A 22,233-nucleotide genomic window follows, 5' to 3' on the forward strand; every position below is an offset into this window, starting at 1 on the left:
TTTGTGGCTTTCATTTACTCTATTGTCATATTCAGTATAGTATGGGTTACCATGTTCTGACACAAGGTGTCTCATTATATGAAAATTTATCTCATGCCTACATAGTTTTTTTGTTTTAAACATATTCATATCTGCATAATACTTATTTATGTGCATTTTCTTTGGATTCCAGCATCACCATTTTTTCCTCCTGTTTAGTTCAGCATAATTAATTGGCTGTAAATTACCCCAAATGTATGTAGTTTGGGTGAAAAAAATTTCAGGTATTTTAGAAATAAATGAATTAAATGTTTCAATAAAAAGAAAGAATAGATAATACTGTTGTTAATGACTTGAACACTAAGAGCCAGCCACTGATACGATCACAGTTACAAAATGTGAGCTCCAATTATAAGGGACACTGCTACATGTAAAGACATATGCACCCACATCAACGCTTTGAACTATTAATTTTTATTGTCAGATGATTTCCTATCTATCTTCTGATTTCCCTTGAGATTGAAGTACGTCACATATTACGGTAAAACTATTTCAGTATCAATTAATGTGTTCTGGTGAGCAGTGAGGGGTGCAATGAAATGATTTGCACTTGGTGAATGAATGCAAATCAAGGCCAATAAAACCTCACTGCCATGTTATACCACTGTGAAGTATCATGCCCATAAAATGTGATTGAAAACCAAATGGTGGCTGTTAGCACGTTATTGTTGCAAGTGTCTATGAGCAGATGGCGATTTCCAGTGGATTTTCTTTTTCGATTTAATTTAATTTTTAAAAAAGCCAGTTTTATTATTGGGTTGTTATTTTATTTATTTTTTCCCATTTCATGTTTTTATCAACTTGAAGCTTTAAAAAAAAGACCATAACTGTCCAACATCTTATTTAATTGACAGTCTCTCAGCCTAGTATGAATTAATTTAGTGTCATTAAAGACGCAGATGGCATTGCTCTCAAAACTTGTCATCAATGAGCACCTTGAGTTTCCAATAGCTCTAGTCAATTGTTGGTTATTATGACCTCATGCAGATTCCTTGGTCAGGAAGCTCTGTTTTCTAGAAATTCAATTGTGGTACAATGACAGAGTTGCAGATGTTGCTGCCAGGGTCAAGGGAAAAGGAAATAGCTACTGAGTAATCTCAGGGGGGTGATGGCATCTGAGTAGGTTGATGAGGCTGTGTGCCTGTCACTCATCCATGCTAGGGACAATTACTGGTGTCTAAAATGTTAAGAGTTGGGCCCTATAATTAAGTGCGATCCAAGAGTACAAGAGAAGCAAAAGGACAATTATTACTGAATTATCTTTTTTTATTTTTTTTATTTTTTAAATGCACTACCTCTGTTTGTATCCAGTGATTTTCAAAGACATCTTATATCCTAGTTCTAAATCTCTTGATATCCTTTCAAAGATCAAAATGTGTCGGTATTTGTTTTTGTTCTATTAGTATTTTATGTTTCCTTCGGTGATACACACTTCTGGGAATCAAAATAATCTTTGAGAGCAGAAGTGATTATGCAGGGCTGAATTGCTATTACATGGCTTGAAGCGAGTGTAAACATTGCCATACTGTCGCTCAGCAAGCATTGCTCTGCGTCGTCTTCCGTGTTTATCAGATTCCTTGAGTTGCTGTGCTCATTCTCCAGGAGATTCCTGCTACTTTGGCTCACTGGGATCAGCCAAGTGGCAGATTAATCTAGGTAAAACGGTAGGGATCTCTCTGCACGTCATTGCTCCATTGCAAACATGATAAGAAATTCCAAATTAAAAACACAGGGGAATACAACAGTAATTAGTTTTTCTCCCAAAGGTGTTTTGACTGTCTTTTTCCAGGTGCGAGATGGATATGCCATGGATATAGTTCCCAAGGCTACAGTCCCCCCACTCCTTGATTTTTAAAAGTGATGTTAACTAAAAGTAAAATGAATAATTTGTTTGCAAGAGTATAGAATGTTGTAAACCACCCTGACACATTTGAATGAATAAAAAATAATAGTAGTGCATAATAAGGTTTTAAAAAGGGAGTAAATAGCTTGCCCTGTCAGTGCTAGTATGCTGTAGCAATGAAATGATGTACCTAACTATTGCCACCTTATACCTATTGTAGACGAGGTAAACTGAAGTTAATGAAAATAGAAATGAATCACACTGAGAAAGTGCTTTTAAGTTCAACATGACACACAGAATGAGCATTGACTAGTCTCACTATGGTGAAAAGTGTCAACATAAAAGTGCTAACATGTGCCATGTGGGATGCTCTCATGACAGGTGGCAGAAATATCTGTGATGCTTGAAGAAACTGCAGCTGCTCTCCCAGCAAAATGTCAACACAGTAAGTCTTTTTTTACCTACTTCTTGAGTCCATCAGTGGTTTGTTCTGTCAAACTATAAGGTGGTGGAACTTTCATTACAGTTACGTATTCAAATGTATACTTTCACTACGTAGTCTATAACCCTTTTTACTGTACTCACACTGATCATGTGTCTTGTTTGTGTTATAACAAATCATGTATGGATCAACACTTCTATTTAAATGCCTAATCTTTTTAATTTTATTTTGTGTCTTAGGATTCATAATTCTTCTAACGGAGCTCTATTTGTCTCAAACTTGAGATAGGGTGGAATGTGAGACATTCTGCCTCTGGCCTTGGTGCTAGTTACCTTGAGAAGGATCCCACCATTATTCTCAAGCATCTGAGTGGTAAGACAGTTTACTAATTACCAATACTTGCTAGTCACTGAAAACAACTCCATATTTGGATGTTCCTTCTAAACGGAAACATGCCCAGTAAAATTCAAATTAACGCCCACTTTTGCCTGCTGGCAATAACACTTTCTGTGGCACTATGTCATACTGACCTACATTCAATTCTGACAGAAGACATTAGGATCGGTAAAGTTTCAATGTTAGGTTTGATCTATCACCTAAGTTTGCCTCAGTTGTCAGTATCAGAGAGTTTCGTTTGTCCGATATAACAGCATTCTGTAGAGAGGAACTTAAAGGATCATTGGCAAACCCTTCTATGCTTCTGATTTACTGGGTCATAAAAAAGGTGGGGAATTTGTGATTACAGGTCATGACTTTGAGCTATTTAGGTTTAGAGAGAATGAGCATGCTGGGAATGACTCCTCTTCATGAAGACAGATGCATAGGGCTGACGGTTTTAGTCATTTAACGAGATGACATGTTTGTAATTATGCTTCATGGGTATCATTATCTATTGCCTGAGTTGTGCTTTTTATCCAAAGCAATTGACTTTTTTTTCTGAAATTGGGCAGGTATTTTTATGACCTATTTCTCAAGAAGCCTAAGGGCATATAAAGTGAACCCTCTGACTTTCCATTATACTAAAGGCTTCTTCAAAAAGTCCCTTTTGTTCATGCTGGTCAATGTTTGTTCATGCTGAAATATTTGTTTGTTTGGTTATTACTAACCAAAAGGGAGGACTTGTAAAATGTGAGTGTCACAAAAGAGACACAGCTATGATGATAAATCAAACTACACTTGATTAAAATTGTTTGGATATTCATAACCATCTGGCACTGCACTAAAGTATGTTGCTTTCACAAATTATGCAAATGCATCACATAGAAAGCACATGTAATTAACAAGAGCTCCACCAAATGGGCTAAATGAAAGTGCTTTTGTTTTCCCCATCACTTTTCAACCTACTGACCAAAAGCATTGACGTTAAGTGGAGACTGTAAGTTCCCAATACTCTATTTAATGAATGACTATTTAGTCTTTCATGTTTTACCCTACTGACTGGGGAAACTTGATTTCCCTGCTCAGAATGACTACTGCAAACAGATTGAAAGCTTTAATAAGGTCATGAATGAGAATTAAAGCAGACTTCATAAAACTAATCTATAAATAAAAGGCCTTAAATAGCTCTTGTAGTATTTAAATTCTTCCAGGATTAGGAGACGTTTCAGGCTTTTATTTCATAAAGTAGCCTACAACATGGGTGGTAACTGGCAAATTTGCCAAACGCTCACACGTTATACAATACTTATACTAATCAGGCTTTAGTCACATAATAGGTTCCTTATTTTATAAGTCAAATTTGTGTGGTCCAAGAAGTAAATATGTCAGACTGACATAGTTGAAAATTTGACAAGCATACTGTGGTGGAAAATGAAACGATACACCAGCCCTGACATTATCAATCATCTTGGTTGGCCTATGATTTGCTAGCAATCAATAAGTGTTAGACCACCCTTGCTCGGAGTCAAGTTTCAGGCATTCGCTTTCATAATATTTTTCACACCTTACATTTTCTTATTTTATGTGATAGCATTGTAGAATATCGGACATTTTAATTCATGTTAGCGATATATATATTAAACGTTTTTCACTAATTCTCAATACATGTAATTATGGACACAGACAAATGAGAAAAGGCTAAATGAAAATGGCAGACAACAACTGCATCATATATTGTGGTAGGGATACAAAGTGAAAATCAATTCAAGGTTTATGGCCATTGAGCCAGAAAATTCATTGTCTTCAGGGGTCAGTACATTGTTCAGATTATGTTATACCTTCTATACTGAGCCATCCATTCCTTACTACACTACCCCATAGTTTTTGTAGTTTTGAAACTTGCTCCCACCCAAATTTTGGGTTCTGGCTCTCCATCTTTTACTCTCCTTGAGAATCATGCTGTGATGCTAGTGGTTCAATTAAATAATAAATGACTACATACACCACAATTGAGTAGATTTGTCAACTTTTCAGAAAGCATATAGTACTTTTTAAAGTACACTGTCTATTACCAAGCCATTGAGGATTCCCTGGCAGCAACAACATCGAGCTCATAAAAGCTGAGCCTGATGTCCTTTAGTAGTACCCTGGCTTTAATTCCAGTTGAGAAAAACAATGTTGGCATGCAATTTACAAATATATGACAGCTAATTGCTATTCTGCATCCATTTGTTTCTCTCAGAAAAAGAAATTACGAATCAGAATTGTATTTGTGGCAGAAACCAATAGCGAGGCAGCGTGCTTGCAATTCTAAAGGTTGCCATTTGGTCTGGTGTTCTGTAGAAACACATAGTATAGTGGCATTTCAGTAGCTTGCAGGTTTCGAACTGTGCATTTGTCCTTGATAGATTGAGAGAGAGCAGCTTCAAACACTGGAGTGCTAACCATGTCAGTCAAGTGGGTCAAGTCAAACGAGATGACAGGCCCAAACTGATGCAGTAGGGAATAAAGCGATTCTTCTATAATTGCCTGTCAACACACCATTTTCCAGGTGACAACACATTTCCAAGGTGGCAAGGGATCAGTTGTTAGTCTTCAGGTTGGGTGTTTATACTATTGTAGAACAATCTTGTATTTTTCATTTATTCCTTTTCTGAATTTCTCACCATCTTTATTTCAATTCTGAAGTCTTCTAACTTTCCTATGTGGAGTTTTCTCTCTGTGGTAGTGTGGGTTTCCTTCAGGTACTCCGGTTTGCTCTGAGACCTTGAATCAACATTCATGTCAGTGCAAAGCTATATTTTTTTACATTTTCAATATCATGGTAGTGCCAAATGAATTATATTCCCATATCATTTCCTGTCATTTATGTATTGATTTCTTTTCCCCCCAACAGAACTGCTAGGGGTTGTCCTTTGCAAGGGCAACTTTAACCCACTGTAGACATTTTTTTAGCACCATTAACTTGCATGTCTGTAAAGTAAATTGTGTAAATAATACACAATTTCACCATTACATTTTTGAGTCAGGAACTTGCACAGCATTACTCCTCACATAACTTGTCAGTAAAGGTTAAGAGATTATTGGGAACCATCACAGAAAATGTCAAATTGCACAATGTCATTTTCCCCTTTTTGTTTTATGACCATAACCCAATTTTCTCCTTGTTACCATTCATCACATGGGATGAACAAATGTTGTCTTTTATTACAGTAAAGATATTGCTGTGCAATGTCTGAATATGTAGGATTTATCTTCTTTATGTTCCTATTTCTCTCTTTAGGATATCATTACTGTGCATGAAGCGCAATGCGCCATCAATGTGTGAGTGTAGGTGACCTCCTATCCTCTGCTCTGATTGTTTGTTGACAGATCTGGTTGAGGGGGGAGTGACATCTGATAAGAGTGCAGAGCCACTGTGTAGATCAGACTACATTTGCAACATTAACTTTTTTGTGACAGTCGTATCTTGAAGGAAAGGAGCGATCCGAAATAAGATGACTTGTTGATACACAGTATTTGATAACCAGGGCAGACAAAGAGCTTTTGTGTGCTTTTCTTCTCAAGGATACACTCAAACTAGTTGAGTGCTTTGGCAGTCTGTAAAGTGAAAACATCATTTTAAGAGAGGAAAGAGGCATGCTGGCAAAACACGTGTAAAAGAGGGAGACCATTGGACATCCATGTGAACATTAACACAAATGCTGCCAGTCAAAATGACTGATTACCTCATTGGGACATGCTGCGAAAGGCAGTGCTCCAACCGCCTGTCTCGCTGTCCTACAGCCACTACAACCACAGAAGCCTTCATTCACCTCTCCCTAGGGTGTTCAAAATGTTAATTCATTAAAATACAACCAGTGGTTGGTCTTCAATGAAAATCTTCTGAACTACCTTATACTTCTGATGTTACCATTAGTCATACTTGGAGTCACCTTGTAAGTCTGAATAGAATTGATATTGAAATTCTAAATCGTCTTGTGTATTTCTGGGAGGATAATTTGATTATGTATGGAGTATAAATAGAACCATAGCAAACCTACCATGACAGTCTAGACTCTAGTATATCAAAGGTACATGATATGGCAACAGTCTGTGTACTTTCAGAGCATTTAGTTGAGCTCCTCAGTGTATCTGCTACCGTAAAAGCTCATATGGAAGTTGAGACTGACTCCCACCGGAGCCAGCCTGGGTGTCTGTTGGCTCACTGTATTTATAGCCTGTTTTCTTCGGAGGACTTGCCGTCCTCCAACTGCCCTTCACATCTGCAGCAAACAACACTTACCCGGGCATTGCCGCATACAGTTGGTTCTCTTTGTTTTAATCTATATGATTATTTTACTCAATGGTTGAGCGAAACAAGCTTTTTAGCCAATGTCCATTCTCTTTCTCTCATCAGTCACTTGCCTTGAGCCCTTTCCCCGTACCAAATGGTCTTTCGCGAATCACAGACATTTGACAGGTGACTAGATTGTATATATTTATAATTTGGCACCCCCGCCCTGAAAAAATTCTTCAGAGGTCTGCCTAAGGGCTCAGTTGCTTCTCGGTGTCCTTCATGACACTTGGTCAGGAAGTCTGTCACACTTGTGTCTGTCAACAGGGGGAAAAAGAATGTTGTTTCATGTTTCAAAGGAAGGGTAGAAAAAGACAAAATCTGCAGGCGCATGGTACTTACTACACGTGTGGGGTAGTGGATAATTTAATGATGGTTGCTTCTTCAGTACTGTATCTACCTGTTTCGATGAAATTTGCCCCCAATTTACAAAATTCACAAGGTCTCTTCCTCCATTGCCCCTCACCACAGGACAGTGTAATCATGGACAGCACATAATTTTATGGGGTCTTCTTTTATACGCAACAGAATCGTTTGACCTCTGTAGGGCACCCAAAATGGCCCCACCTCCTGCTACACCCAATGCAAGTGGTAAGGTTGACTGTCACCTCCCTCACATCTTGACTCCCTCCTCCTGTGATCACATGGTCAGATGCTCCAGTAATGTCTTCGAGGTCTAAAGGTCATGACCGACTCGTCATGGGGGATTGGATCTTAAACATAAGCATGGTCTTTGGACCCCACCTCAACCCGTGTCCATCTCGCTACCGTCATTTCACAAAGCAGATTTGAATAATAACATCTATAGTATTTATTGATGTTGCAATTCTTTTTTTTTTACTGAATAATTAATCATACATTTTCCATAACTATTATGTAAATACTGTGCATCTATTTTACATGCTTCAGTTTCAACCAGACTAAAAAGATTGTACCAATGTTTCTAAGTGTGAGGGCAAAAGTGTATTTGCCTTTAGTGACATATCAATCCAAAGATTACATGATGAGCTATCTTTGAGCAGCTTTAGTGTCATTTTGTGTAACTTAGAGTAACATTCTTTCTAAATGAAAGCTCATTTCCCATTTAAAGTAGGTGCTGCTATCTTTATTAGAACAAAAATACATCTAAGTTCCACTACCTCGAAATATTTGAAAAGACTGAAACGCCTATCTTTTATTATAATAATTGTAGACCGTGTAGCACCGTGACTTAGGAAATCCAACAAGCCTAGCCACTCTCATCATTGATGTACAAATAATGCATGTGATAGGTTTGGATTTCCATTTGCACATATGCACGTGTGTTTATAACATGTATCTGGTGATTGATGGAGATGTTTCTATTTCCTCTGGAAACTTTAGACAGATCATCTATCCTGTAACAATTTGACAGTGCCCCGAGAGCCTCAGTAAGCTTAGAGGGAGAAAATGGTCAGCAAGACTGACAGTGGCCTTAATGAAAAGACTCATCTTAGGCTCTGGGCAAGCAGGAAGCCAGTGGCTTTCATGGTATGGGATAAATGGACTCATTAGATTTCGGCAGGTGGACATTTGCTGTGGGATTTTATAAGCAACAATTTATAAGGGTATTGAACTTTGGAATCAGAGATGTCTTGGTACTCGATGATGATTGCAGTCTTCCTGGTCCGTCTCTCACTCATTTTTTAAAATATATATATTATATAGATACAATACTATACTACATATATGGAACATGAACAATGACGTCACAGAAACAGACTTCCTGTATTTTCATCTAGCTACAGTACTTCTGCTTTCCTTATTCAATCTCAGTGTATTTCAACGTGGAAGATGTCCAGAGACAGAAGTAGGTAATAAAGGCAACATTAGTGAGGTAATTAGGCTGCAGTCCTGGATTGGCAGAACAAATTGTTTCATCATTCTCAACAGACCCTCCCACTGCATTGGTTCATTACTGATTTTCTGTGTCGCAGTTTACTTCAGAGACATTATATGTGTATATGTATAAAGCTCAGGAGGCCCGATTCGAGTCAGGTCTTATATTTTCTTTAACTTTTCCTTTTGGCAAATCAAATAAACAAAAATACATAGATTTACATCAATGTTTATCAGTTGTAGTGATTCAAAATTAATGAGTCAGTTCAAAACTATCTGCATAATGTCAATGCTCGGCAATAAATCAATAGGATGATTCCTAATTAGTAATTTTGATTGAACCTGACCCACTAACAATATGCAAAATGTCTTTTTCTTTGGTCTTGTTTATTGAAACTCTTCTTTTGTTTGACGAAATATTATATTTCGACTGGGTATTGCTGTGTGTGTTGTATACATTTAAGATCAGCAATTCAAGCTCTGATCGAAATTGGTCAGAATCCAATTCTACAGTCTATCTTTGAAGCGATAACAGCTATAGCTCAGTGGTCCGATGACTCCACAGCATCCCCTTCCATCTGTGGATTGCTACCACGCTCAAAAAAGATTGTGTCTTATTTTTCCAGTCTTTTTCCTCCTCCATTCCTTCCCATTTTCTCCCACTTTCTGTCTCTGCATAAGGTCACCTAAAGGAGGTAATCCCTATTCCTCTCTGGTTTCACTCGCCTTTTATCTGAGCAGCTTTGTGGCCGGCTGCTGAGCCCATCCAGCGATCAGCCATGCAGGAGCCAGCACACAAACAGAGAAGCAGACGGGGGAGAACTCAGTGCAGGAGATTGCTGCCTTTTATCCCCCTGGTATGAATAGCAAAATGAGTACCTCACCATGAACTATAAGGGTATGTTGCACGTAAAATATATATGAATCCCAGTTTCCTAATATATTGTGCAAACCTATGCACAAAAGGTAAACAGGACTGTCTCTCTGTGGGGAATAAGCATGAGTTGAATCTTGACAGTGTTCCGAGAGGATAGGGAAATATATTTGCATGATATTGACACTGCCGCAGTTTGTATACATACAATTTCAACATTCCTCATTTGTGAATGTGTGAGATCTACTGTAACTTTTAAAGGACACTTAGTGCAAACAATGAGCTAAAACTGAGGTAATCATCACCTCTTGCTACGTTGTTTTTGCCCTGGTCCAACATTAGAGCCATTCGGACATGAGGATGTGTGCCTCACAGTGACTAATGGGACAGTAAAAGAATGATTCATATCTGCAGGGGAGGTGAACGAAGCTGCCAAAGTACTGCTTGCCAAGAACATTACCCTCCTCTGTATATAATGAGACATATTCAAAACAGCAATCATCCCCTCCTTTGAACCCGGGGTCACAGAGTGGAATCAATCCCTCAGGTGATTTAAAAGAAATGCCATATGTGTGTGAGACTGAGCATATTAACCAAGGTCACAACCGCGGCTTGCAAGCCCAATGGATCCTCTCTTGGAATTGCTGAGAGCGATTAAATCTCAGGCTTAGAATCACATTCTGCCTCTAAATCATGGGTTGGGTCATTACGCCAACGAGGGTCTTTTCCCAACGTATTCATTCAATTGAATTAGAGCATTATTCTGGACAATTTGGTTTGGAGATTAGCCCTTCACACGGGCCATGATGCCCATAATTGCTTTCGAGTGAGATGCTGGGGTGAAACATTTAAGAGGATATTTATAATGATTTTTTTTTCTACTTAAAACATTATTTTTTCATTTTGTGTACAGTATAATTGTTGTCAATACACTTGTTGCCCTTCTTAATGCGTTAAGATCTTGTTCCAGTTAAAACTGTAAAGTGAACTCGTACCATACAATGCATACAATTTTTGTTGCCAAAATAACAAGACCTTTTTTGCTAATTCGGATCATGTCTTTTTTGTAAGGCTGAAGATGCATGCATATGTCACTGAGTTAATTAGAATTATTGTCACCATTTAAAGTAAATAGTCTTTCAAGGCTATCTTAGGAGTACATACATGCCTCTATTTGGCACTAATGGGAATTAAGAACGATATTAACCCCCTGCAATGTCTGATAAGATAATAATGGTGTGAGTATGTTTAGTGTTGTAAGGTCGTTGCCACATGGATAGTTAATTAAAGCAATGGAGATAAGAAAGGCCTTTTTCAAGACAGGTCATGAATGTAAACAGAAAGGATGAACGTGACGACAAAGACATAATCAGTCAACAGCATAACGTATCTCGACATCAATAAATAGCAAAGTGAGAATAATTCCATTAGTTGTGTGGAAACCATTTGACGCCTCAGCTTGGTGTTGTAAAAGAAATGCCCAGTGACAAATAGATATCCATACTGGTAGAGATAAATTCTTGCAGAGCAGGCAGACATCATGAAAACGGAAAGCTATACAACTGTGATAATGAACTGACACGTCCTGCTCTGCTGCTGTGCTGCCGTAAAACCCCAGCGGCAATTTATGGGTGCAGCCATCTCCTCGCCCTTTTCCAGATAACTACCACAGTAGCAAAGATCACTGTCTAGGAGTCAGCGAAGACCTGGCGCCAAAGCTGTTCGGATTCATGATATTCGACGAGTGCGTCACAGTCTCTGGAAACACTGAAGAACATGTGTTGACAGTGCTGGCCAACACGTTTTGCCATTTGAGATGTCTCCCTTAGACATTTCCAGAATGATGGTGAGTAAAAAGAATTTATTCATTTCTACATAAATATGGTAATGTAATACTGAACGTTATGTTAGATGAACTTACAGCCAGAGGACAGTGATTCAATTATTCAGGGGAATGTAATTACAAATCTCACCCACTGGTATATAATGCATACTGCAGAGAACTTTTGCCACTAGCAAAGATCAACCAATGTCTGTTTTTATTGACATTCTCATTTCTGCTTCGGTTAGACATTTCAGCAATTCCTCAACACCTATCGCAGAATGCAATTAGAGCAACATTTGCAGAGGAGGCCGGTCCATGGAAAAGAGCTGGATAACAAGAAGGTACTGAATCAGTAATGTGTTAACTCAGACACCTACTTTAACAGCTGTTGGTCAGAAATCCTTGAAACATCAATCTGGTGTGATGTAACAAATATTCAACACACGTAAATGTCATCATTAATGAAACCAAAGGGTGATTCAGATGTTAGCACAAATGTTAAAAACTAACCAATTATGTTCATCTTCTTGATCTGGCTTCTGTTAAACGGTACCAGCAAAATTAACACTACAATTGGATGTCAGCCTAATCATTATACTTTTAAATGACCAGATTAGTGAAAATGCATCATCTTCAAGACCTGGAATGAAACCATTCACCCACTGCAGCACTTTAGTACCTGTCTGGACACTCATGGCCTAAACCAAACCTCAAGTCATGAATTAGTCATCTTGTAGAGGCAATAAAATTCATTCGATAAACAGATGATCTTACATCTGTCCTCACCTTCTCGTAAGGCTATATTTTCCTTCCAGTTTGCTTACTGTAGCAGTGGAGATGAAATAGTGGCCCCCAGAAAGCCATTTGGCACCTAATTGAGCAATCCTATTACTCCCCTCTCCCTTAAGACTGCCTTTCATTGCTTTCAAGTGATGGCTGCAAGCTACTATGAACAATTGTGTTACACACCTAAGTGTTTATATTGAAGAATCTTTGTTGTGATAGCTCAAGTGTGTTGCCTCATGCATGTTTTTCCTAGTTCAGACTCAATCTAAACTTTACCAAGGTGGTTGAAACTTTTTTTTTTTTTTTGCCTTGGACAACAATTGCGAGATGTAGAGCTCAGCAAAAAAAATAATACTTTCTGTTGACTTTGAGAATATTATTTTTTCACACTTGGGACTTGACATCTTTGATGATTGAAAACCTTCCTTTGACAGTTATGGCTGTCCATTTTCTTTATACCATCAGTTTCCTCATAAAATTGGTCTTTTTGACACCATAAGACAAATGATCAGTATTCTTTACAGAACACTGTCATTCCTATGCTCTGTTGTTATTTACTTGCGCATGTATAAAGTTATCCGATCCAATGAACATTTTCATATATGATCAATGCTTAAAACTGTCTCAAAAAGTGGCCTATTTGAATGAAACATTGCAGAGATCCTGTAGTTATACTTCTCAATGAAATTCTACTTAAACCTATGCACCATTATAAATGTAGTATCCCTTCAATCATATTCAATATTGAAATGCAAAATCATTACACTGTTGATACATTTTGCTACCTGTGGTAAGATCTTTGATACATGGTGATGAATAAATTCGCACTACCTTAGTCAGTGTATCAAATGGATTTTTTTTTTTGAAGATGTAAATGACAAGTGATTAGTTCAATATTTCTTTGCAGGATTTCCATAATTAAAGTCTCGTGCTAGACTTGTATTTCGCTCTTTGCTAGTTTAAGATATGCACGGACATACACTTGGTGATGATTAAATAATCTTCAATCAGCGTTTAAGCATTGGGACTGTAATCTGTGGAATGGAGATGGAATCTCATGGGGTAAAATTTTGCTTTCATAGCATGGTGCATGTACGCTTTACAGACAGAGAAAATTTTTGACCCTTGATCATGTGATTATAGAAAATGTAACATTTGCATGTGGTGTGACTTCCATTTGTTTGAAATGTAGAGTCTGGTTTCTCTGGCCTTCTCTGGTTGATGTACTATAATTTGGTTCAAAGTAGCTTTGGAAAAAAATGTTTTGATTTATATTACAGATTTTGTTGGGCACGGGTGATGCTGTGTATTTATTTGTTTTTACTTTACTTGAATCTGTCTTAACAGAGCAGCCTTAGCCAAGTAGATGAGCCAGTTTACTCACCACATTTGCCCCTTGTCTACCAATGTATGGCATTGTATTTGTTTACTTATTTATCCATTTTGAAACCCTGGCAAACCTCACTGCACAATGGATGGAACATCATTAGTTTCAATCTAACCTATTTAGTGTTACCTTATGTAATAGGAATGGCAAATTGTTGTGAAATTGAATGCAGGTCTTTGCTCATTTGCTCCCATGAATTTTGAACAATGCGGCACCATATTGTGGACGACTGCTTTCAGCTTCAATTTGTTTGAACAATATAAATGGTGTAGACTCAACTCATTTCCTCTGCCTGTGGCTGTTAATGGCTTGATCCATCTAAAGATAGCCTAGAACCCCTAATCACTCAGCGAGCTGCTGATGTATTAGTTCTCATTTGACGATAGAAAAGTGACTTGATTCTAAATTGCATCTTCACCTCTCCTGTTTAAAGTATTAATGTTAATGCTCTTTACGAAAATATCCTTGTCTTGCTGAAACGTCCCACTTCATTAAATTCAATGTTCCAAAGGGGTGCTGTCTGTGATAGAGATTGTCTCTACAATTTTTAGATCGAAAGTAGGTTAATACGCCCAAACTGTCTTTTGAAAATATACACTAGAGAGCATGTCCAGTCTGTTGAGGCTTGGCTCTCTCTCTTATCACTCTTAGAAGCCCTCTGAAACCCCCATTGAACACAGTGCTTCTATGGAACTGGAGCCTAGATCCACATTAGATCTGTGCTACAAGGTTTCTTTCCCAAAAAGATAGACAGTGAAGCTACTGCCATTATTTTGCACAGTTTGTAGTCAGGATGCAGACCTACATCATCAGTCTTTCCAACTATAACAGTGAGGATGATAATATCCTCATATTGGATGTAAAGATATGCCCATTAAATGGCTGAAAACCCTACCAGATTAGTTTGGAAATGAGTGGGCGGTCAAATCACAGTCGTCAAGTAGGTGGAAACTCAATTTGCACTTTGGTCCAGTTGTTCCGAAATTATCTAGGGACACCAATTACCTCGACCTCAGAGCTCTGCTGTAATTGCTCTAGGACACCTAGGAACATGTTTATTAATGTGTCCAAACAGTGCTGGCCTTTCACCTAAGTGCATCTCAGCTGAATATTTATTTGCGCACATCCCCCATAAAACTAGGGATCTGCAGGTAGGTGGGCTTTCCCCCTCTGCCTCAATGAATGAATCAATAAACCCCTCGAATTTTAAGAATGTCTATTGCGCCATCACTAATCCCATCATTCTGTATCAGTGAGTTAGATGTACAGTACTAGACTTTAAACCACAAGAATATAGTCCATTAGAACATTGCATCCAAAAATCTCTTGTGTGGTTCTTGGAGGGTAAATGAAAAGGAAGCTGACATAAAAATACTAAAGCTTTTAGGAGATAAACACATCTGGAATTCTCTCCACGTATGGCCTCTTGCTGATAGTTGGTCCAAGCAGAGCTAGGCAAACAAATGTTACCAGTGGACTAAGGCAGGATCTGAGCTTGTATGCTTTTGACAGATGCTGGGATAGGCTCCAGCACCCCCTGAGACCCTAATGAGGATAAAGTGATTCAGAAAATGAGATGAGATGGAACATAATATAACTGACCCCCATTGGACCACTCCGTGGTAATATTACCTTGTACAACCTTTAGGAAATAAATTGGTTCCTCTGTGGCAAATATTTACGTTTAAGGACCTATTCCACAGAAAAATTTCTTTGCAACCAAACAAGTCAACACCTGTTCACATATTTGATGTGATAGAAGTGTAATCTGCGGTCAAATGTTCTATGCTGGATCAGTCAGAACAAAAGGCATGGCAAGGCAAGGACCAGTTTGGTTACCGCTTGCTCTCAGACCAGAACCTTTGCAAGAACTCTAAAACATTGCATGATGTCCCAGTTTTTCATCTACGGAGAAACTATGACTAGAATATTAAGTTAGAAATATAAACATTCTCTGATTGAATTTTTATTTTAGCTCTCCTGACTGCATCTAGCAGGACTCACATCTGTTGTGAGTAATTGCTCAGGTACATTTCCTTGCCAACTGTTTATTTTCCGCTCTCACTCCCAGTGAGCTTGTGATGTGCAATTCCGGAGAGAGGCCAAACTGGTTAAGGATCAGTGGCAGGGGACTTGCTTTGCTCAGGTTGCCAGAATACAGCCGTTTCATCTCTGCACATTGAAGCATCGCGGGTTAGCGTGGCACGTTGATCAAACGCAGGGCAACAGCTAAGGTGACAATGACAAAGACTAGCTCATATCAACACTGACGGCAGAATGTCGGCTAAGTAACAATGAGGGAGGTAAGGATACGATGACTTAACTCTATGAGACAAGACCAGTGTCAGATAATTGATCATCGCTTTGTGTTTGGATAGAAAGACAGACAAAGACATTTTTTTAAAGAAGAAGGTATATGTAGAGGGCATGGCATACTACCAAAAAATGGCCAAATTTCAGGAAGAGATGAGAGAAGTCCCACCAGATGTGAGAGCATTAATTACTCCTATTCAACATCTGTGCCAACCCAGTGACAGAGTTGGACATTCTGGAGACTCAAGGACATTAATGTCACAGGCACACATTGATTGACCCACAAATGCATTTATATCGGTGTCATTTTGTTTTTAGCATTTGTTTATCACCGTGAAATTAAATCTTTATTTTTTGAGTAAACAAGTCCCCAAAATCTGTCATTGAATTTTGAGCATAGATGCAGTTACCAGTTATCGATTATTGGCTTATTGTTCCTCAGTTAAATAAGTTATGAGTGCAGAAAGGGGGATTCTTGCTACACTCTTATTAGGTTTACAGGTGTACAGAGCAGGTATTTTTCTCTTGCGTTAAGAGGATTATAGGCTGTTTGTTATGGCTGGGGTCTGCATAATAAAGATAAGGCAAAAAGAAAAAAAAATGGATACACCATTTGAAGGGACATCCGGGGCACTCCATGTCCAATATTTAAGCCACTGGTGTCTTGTTTTTTTAAGTTAAGTGCACAAATTACTTTTTAATAAGCTGTTATGTATTTTGGAATTATTTTTATAAAACTTTTGCAACAAGAAATAGCTGAGTACAAATGATGATTTGTCAAAAGTATGCCATCATTCCAAAAAATAATAATATTATAAAAGACTATGACTGCAAATAATGCCATACTAAGTTCTAAATTGATGTTTTACAGCAGTTTGACTGATTTTTGCGTGATTTCTTTTTTGTTATTATTGTTATTGCTATACAGTTTCATACCTTTTGTGTTGTGATAGATTTTTATCTTAAATAGTACTAATTAATATTTTACTGTCTTACATGAAGTTGTTGTTCTTTTCATTTAGAGTCGTAACTGTACTCTTTTTGCATCATGATTTAAAAAAAAAACCTTGTGTTATCATTAACTATGCGTGACAGAGCAAAACTCAAAAAAAATTAAACCTGCTTGAGCTAAATAATAGACTAAACATGCTTGAGATGTGTCAGCTGTTTGACTTGTTTGATATTTTGGCCACAGTACCCGAGTACTTGACAATTACTTTTGACTTGCATCTGTATGGCTTCTGTTATCCGTTTTGGTTTGGCTCTTAGACTCATTTGATTTTTATGTAGCAATTGAAAACTACAACAGTTCACTAGTTTCTTCTATTTGGTAACATTGTTGGGTGGCGGAACAAATAGATGAATGTGGTAGTGACTATAATCATTACAGTTTCCCCTTTCTCGTGCTCCCTGGGCGCCAACATATCATTGGGCTCACTACATTGCTAATGCCCCGGTTCAAAACATAACTGAAAATTCTCCTGAAAGCCCGGTTACAAATATAACTGAAAATTATCTGGAATTCCTGATGCAATTTAACCTGTTTTCACCTGCAGGAATTAATTCACTTTCAGCACCATGTATGCTTTCCATGGTTGTGTGGTGCTGAAACCTACCCCAGCTGACTTTGGGTGAAAGAACCATTGCACCATCGACTGGCCCTGTTGCAAGGTAATAACACAACATTGCGTTATTCTTCTAATTTTCAATCATACAGATGTAACTTTTGCCGTTCAAATTGTAAATGATATTGAAACAGCAAATCCAACAACATTATGTTTTATGAAAAAAAAATGTATCCAAGCATCACATATGTCCATTGGTGTGGGTCGGTCTATTTTCCATCCCTCTCTGACCCTATAACAAAGAAAACAGCAAAAATCCCCTTACCACTTCAGTTAGGCTTGGGTGGTTAAGAGAGAGCAGTCTTTGACTGCTCAGCCTGTGGATTACTCCTCAATATGGGATTATGCTCCAATGAATGAATACAGACACAATAGCTATTGCTCAACTCTGATCCATCTCCACAACATTGATAAATCTATAGAGTTGCCGATTTGGGGTCGTCTCATGCTCTTTGGTCTTTAATCCTGATCGACTCTTTAGTGAACAATGGTAGAAAATTTGCTTCCAATCTTTTTACAATCTCATTCAACAAAATAGAAAGAATCGTTATACTCCCTCTCCAATTTTGTGTGCATATGCTTTAAACTTCTCTGCAAATAATTCAAATGTTAACATGACATTTCTATAAATACTTGGTTGTGGTAAATTCACACAAAATGATGCTTTGTAGTCCTACACCACCTCAATGACTCAAACATTTTACCTGTTTTTTATAGCTGTTTCAAAAAGAGTTTCGATAGAGATAATATATAGTGTATTTAGTTACTGATTTGTATATAGAATCATGGTAAGCATGACCCCAACAAGTGGTGTAGTAATGAACACATGAGAATCATGGTTTGTGGCTGAAATGTCTTTAAGTTGTTATACCTCTTAATAACAGGAAAAAGATGTGTTTTTCTTTTTAATTCAATAACTCAGCATGGAATCATTTTGTAGACTAGAGCGTTGCTATGAATTATGAATACATTTCTCAGAAGAGAGGCTTGATCTCAACAGTTTGGGATATTTTTATAGGTTTCTACGTGAAATAATAACAACTTGCCAGATGTTAATGCTTCTGAAAGCCAGTCAGTAGCACTAAATGTCATCATATTTCCAATTACAGCAAAACATGGCCAACAAGCAAAATACAGATGTTACATTTTACAGTTTACATAATGTGCAATATTGGCCAACTCAAATTTTAATTGAGTCATTTGAAAGAGGGTTGCTTGCCCTGGTGATAGATATCATTCCCTTAAAAATTGGAACACTTACATCACACATGACGGCATATGATTCCCGTATGTACAGGAAAGTACACAGTGACTGTCATTAGATGAACATGTGATAACCAGGACCCAAAATTTAGTAATTTATCATAAAATTACTATTTTTGTCAATTGTAATGACTAACACAGTAAAAGATTAATTTATAAAATCTGTTATTATCAAAATGTGCATATTAACTTATCTCAAGAGGATTTCATCTCGTATATTTGTTAGTATTCCATAAATGATAAAAAATAAGAGGGTGAAAGAATTGTCTTAACAATACCTTTTTATTTTTTAAAGAAAGCATACAATTGCTCAGTATGTTTTGTTCCTCTAAGTGACAAAAGAGGGGTATTGATCACCTTTTAATATTTTTTTTCTTTTAATGTATCTTACTTTGGTTTCAGATGTTTGAGATAGATTGTTTGTCACAAAACCTAACATTTCATCACAAAGGCTTCATGATTGTAGTAGTTTTTTTTTCTACAAGTACATCTTAAGAGACAACAATACAGTATGTGGTGCCTCTTTATTTTCCTCACACATTTATGGGCCTATTTTTCGCCGCATTTAGTCCATATCCAACTGTGGCTCTCAGTACAGTTTATCAGCAAGCCTCCCCCCCGTGTGCCTTCAACCCTCAAACCACTTTAGCACATTTCAAAACCCCTTTGAATCCAGAGTTTATCACTCATGAGATGCCCTTTAAGAAGGAAGGAGGGATAAAAGCCCTGCAATTAATTGTTCATACGAAGAAAAATGACTAGGTGCTGAGTTTTGCTTTGAAGGCAGCCTAGGCCCTCCTCTAAAGCCCACCTAGCAAATGCTTATCACTGTAAAGGTATCTTCTAAGCTACTGTCCTTTCCTCCTTGTGATATATTATTTTTTTCATATTCACCTGCCTGGTTTTATATTTGAGTAGAAAATAGAGAGTGGAATTGAATTGAACGTGAAGGAGATTTAGGATATAGCAGTCTGAATCACAGAACCCCATTTGCTAAATCTCATTTAATTTCCATGCTGAGGATTTGAGCATGGTGTTCCTATCTTCTAAAATGGATCTCAGGCATTTGTCAAATGAAATATTGTGACAATTGTTTCTATCTCCACATTTTTTTTTTTACTTCAGCCACAGGCAAACCACTTGCCAACGTGATTTACTGTGCATACTCTTTTGCTTCAACCAGAATTGAAAAATGTATTGTTTGCCATGCCTTCTATGTCCAGTCATAAATCTCCCCCAAAGACAATAGCGCTCTGATTATAACATTTTGCGTTAAACTTCATAATCAAGTTGTTGTTATTAATGAGTGTAGGTGGAGCAGCATGTCAACCTTCATCCACAACCCAATCAGTCAGAAGAAGGCTCACTTGTTTTAGCCCAAGGAGCGTCATTATGTATTATAAGTTGAAATAATTCATTTTTCTTTTCACATGTTAACTCACCACTCCTTGCTTTGCCACTCTCATTTATATTTTTCATTAATTCAGATGAAACCTGAACACTATGTGGTAGACTGGACCAAAGGCAGCATAGAGAGAGAATTTAAACGCAGAGGACGTCTGTCTCCACTTGGTGGCTAAGGTAAGGACTACATTTTAATTTCCATAGAAATTAGCTTGTAATTTAAATATAGATTGCTATATTACCGTATGGTGTTGCCCATGTCCCCCTTTTGTAATATATCCCTGCACCCTCTTTTCCTCCCTTACCCAGCCTCTAAAAATCACTTGAGTTTGCCTAATGAACAACATTAATCAAAGTCTCATTGCTTTGATCAAACCACTGTGCATGCGTCACCCTCCTCTCCTATCATGCACTATTACTTTGGGTGGTTCTGATACACAACACACAATGGTTCAAGTTCAAACGAACCTTACAAGTGGTGTAGTAATGTTCTGGCAGTGTAGTGATTCTTACCAGTCAATAGACTGCACTTCACTTGGCTTTGCTCACAACTGTCCTGAATCACTAGTCTCTCATCTTACTCATCTCTGAGCTCACCGTACTGATAGAGCATTTAATGAGGTCTGCAGGCTTTTGCCACTGCCGCCATCATACACAATTTCAAAGTACACCAAGCAAATTACAATATCAAGGAATGAAGTGGAGTCCAGGGCCGGTTTTCACGAGGTTCATGAGTTCGAGACCATTGCAGGAAACAGAGAATTCTTTGAGATGGATCAATTTATTAAGTGCTTTACCAGTTAACCTCCATTGGACATTCATGCCCATCTTGACCAACCCAATTGTTGCTACATCCATCCCAATACACGAGCTCTCTATTCACCATTAACATTCATTCATTTGCTAAATGACTTATCCTCACAAGGGTTGCAGGAGGTGCTGAAGCCTATCCCAAGCTCACAAGGAGAAAAACAACCTTTCAAAGTCACACTTTTACCTAGGGGCAATTTAGAGTGTTGCCTGCATTAACATTAAAATTAGTAAGGAGGATGGGGTAGGGATTTGGTAACTGCTATAAAGCTAATGTCATATCTAGTGACCACAAAGGGGGCAGAGATGCATTACATCAGACAAAGCAGTGATGAGGCAATCTTGCTGAGGAAGAACTTCAGAGAAGTTATTTTGTGTCTTTCAAAAGGTTATGTTTTTGTTGTTGTTGCTTCAAAAGGGTTGAAAAGGGAGATGTTTAACACTTTGTGCACATGCTGGCCCTTTTGCAAGGTAAGCACATGTGGTCGGCTTAATGACTCTTACCAATGCTGCTCCAAAGGGTAAACGCATAAATCTATTTTTATTGTTATTTTTTTTATTTTCTATTTTTTTTATTGGATCTCATTCAAAGTACTACATTGAAGCCGGGAGCGTATTGGCAAAAGACCCTGCAATGAGTGCCAGTAACAGCTTTTACTCCCATTGTGAGAGGACAGGCCATTAATAACCTTAAACAGAAATGTCCTAATGAAATATCAATTAGGCCATATAGGAGATGGCCTGTGATATTTTTATGAGGACAACGCTCATTAAGAGGACAAGCTTCAAGCCAAGTCATTCTGCAATTTTTACTACAATTACACACAGGAGAGTAGAGATTTTGCATTTAAAACTCGATGGGGTTACAATGTACCGTGTTTTCAGGACTATAAGTCGCACTTTTTTTCATAGATTGGCTGGGCCTTTAACTAATACTGAAGTTCCAGTTATGTATGTATTTTGTGTCTGGCCACCAACAGCCTGTTGCTGTTGCTGTTGTTGTTGTTGCTGCTGCCGTTGTTGTTGTTGTTGCTGTTGATGATGTTGCTGT

At 37.9% G+C, this 22,233-nt stretch overlaps 1 long non-coding RNA gene across 3 annotated transcripts in view; it reads left to right on the forward strand.

Moving 5' to 3' along the window:
* LOC144206586 (uncharacterized) overlaps positions 1-11,935 on the forward strand; it is a 45,308-nt gene extending 33,373 nt beyond the window's left edge. For 2 of the 3 annotated variants that reach the window (XR_013328389.1, XR_013328390.1), the window contains 3 exons: positions 2,264-2,327; positions 2,564-2,696; positions 9,577-11,038. This is a non-coding gene — a long non-coding RNA (uncharacterized LOC144206586). Of the gene's footprint in view, positions 1-2,263; positions 2,328-2,563; positions 2,697-9,576; positions 11,039-11,428; positions 11,616-11,839 lie in introns of those variants that run through there. The other variant, XR_013328391.1, reaches the window with a different exon arrangement.
* Positions 11,936-22,233: the final 10,298 nt, after the last annotated feature.

This window comes from Stigmatopora nigra, chromosome 13, assembly GCF_051989575.1.
Source record: "Stigmatopora nigra isolate UIUO_SnigA chromosome 13, RoL_Snig_1.1, whole genome shotgun sequence".
Classification (NCBI taxonomy): Eukaryota; Metazoa; Chordata; class Actinopteri; order Syngnathiformes; family Syngnathidae; genus Stigmatopora; species Stigmatopora nigra.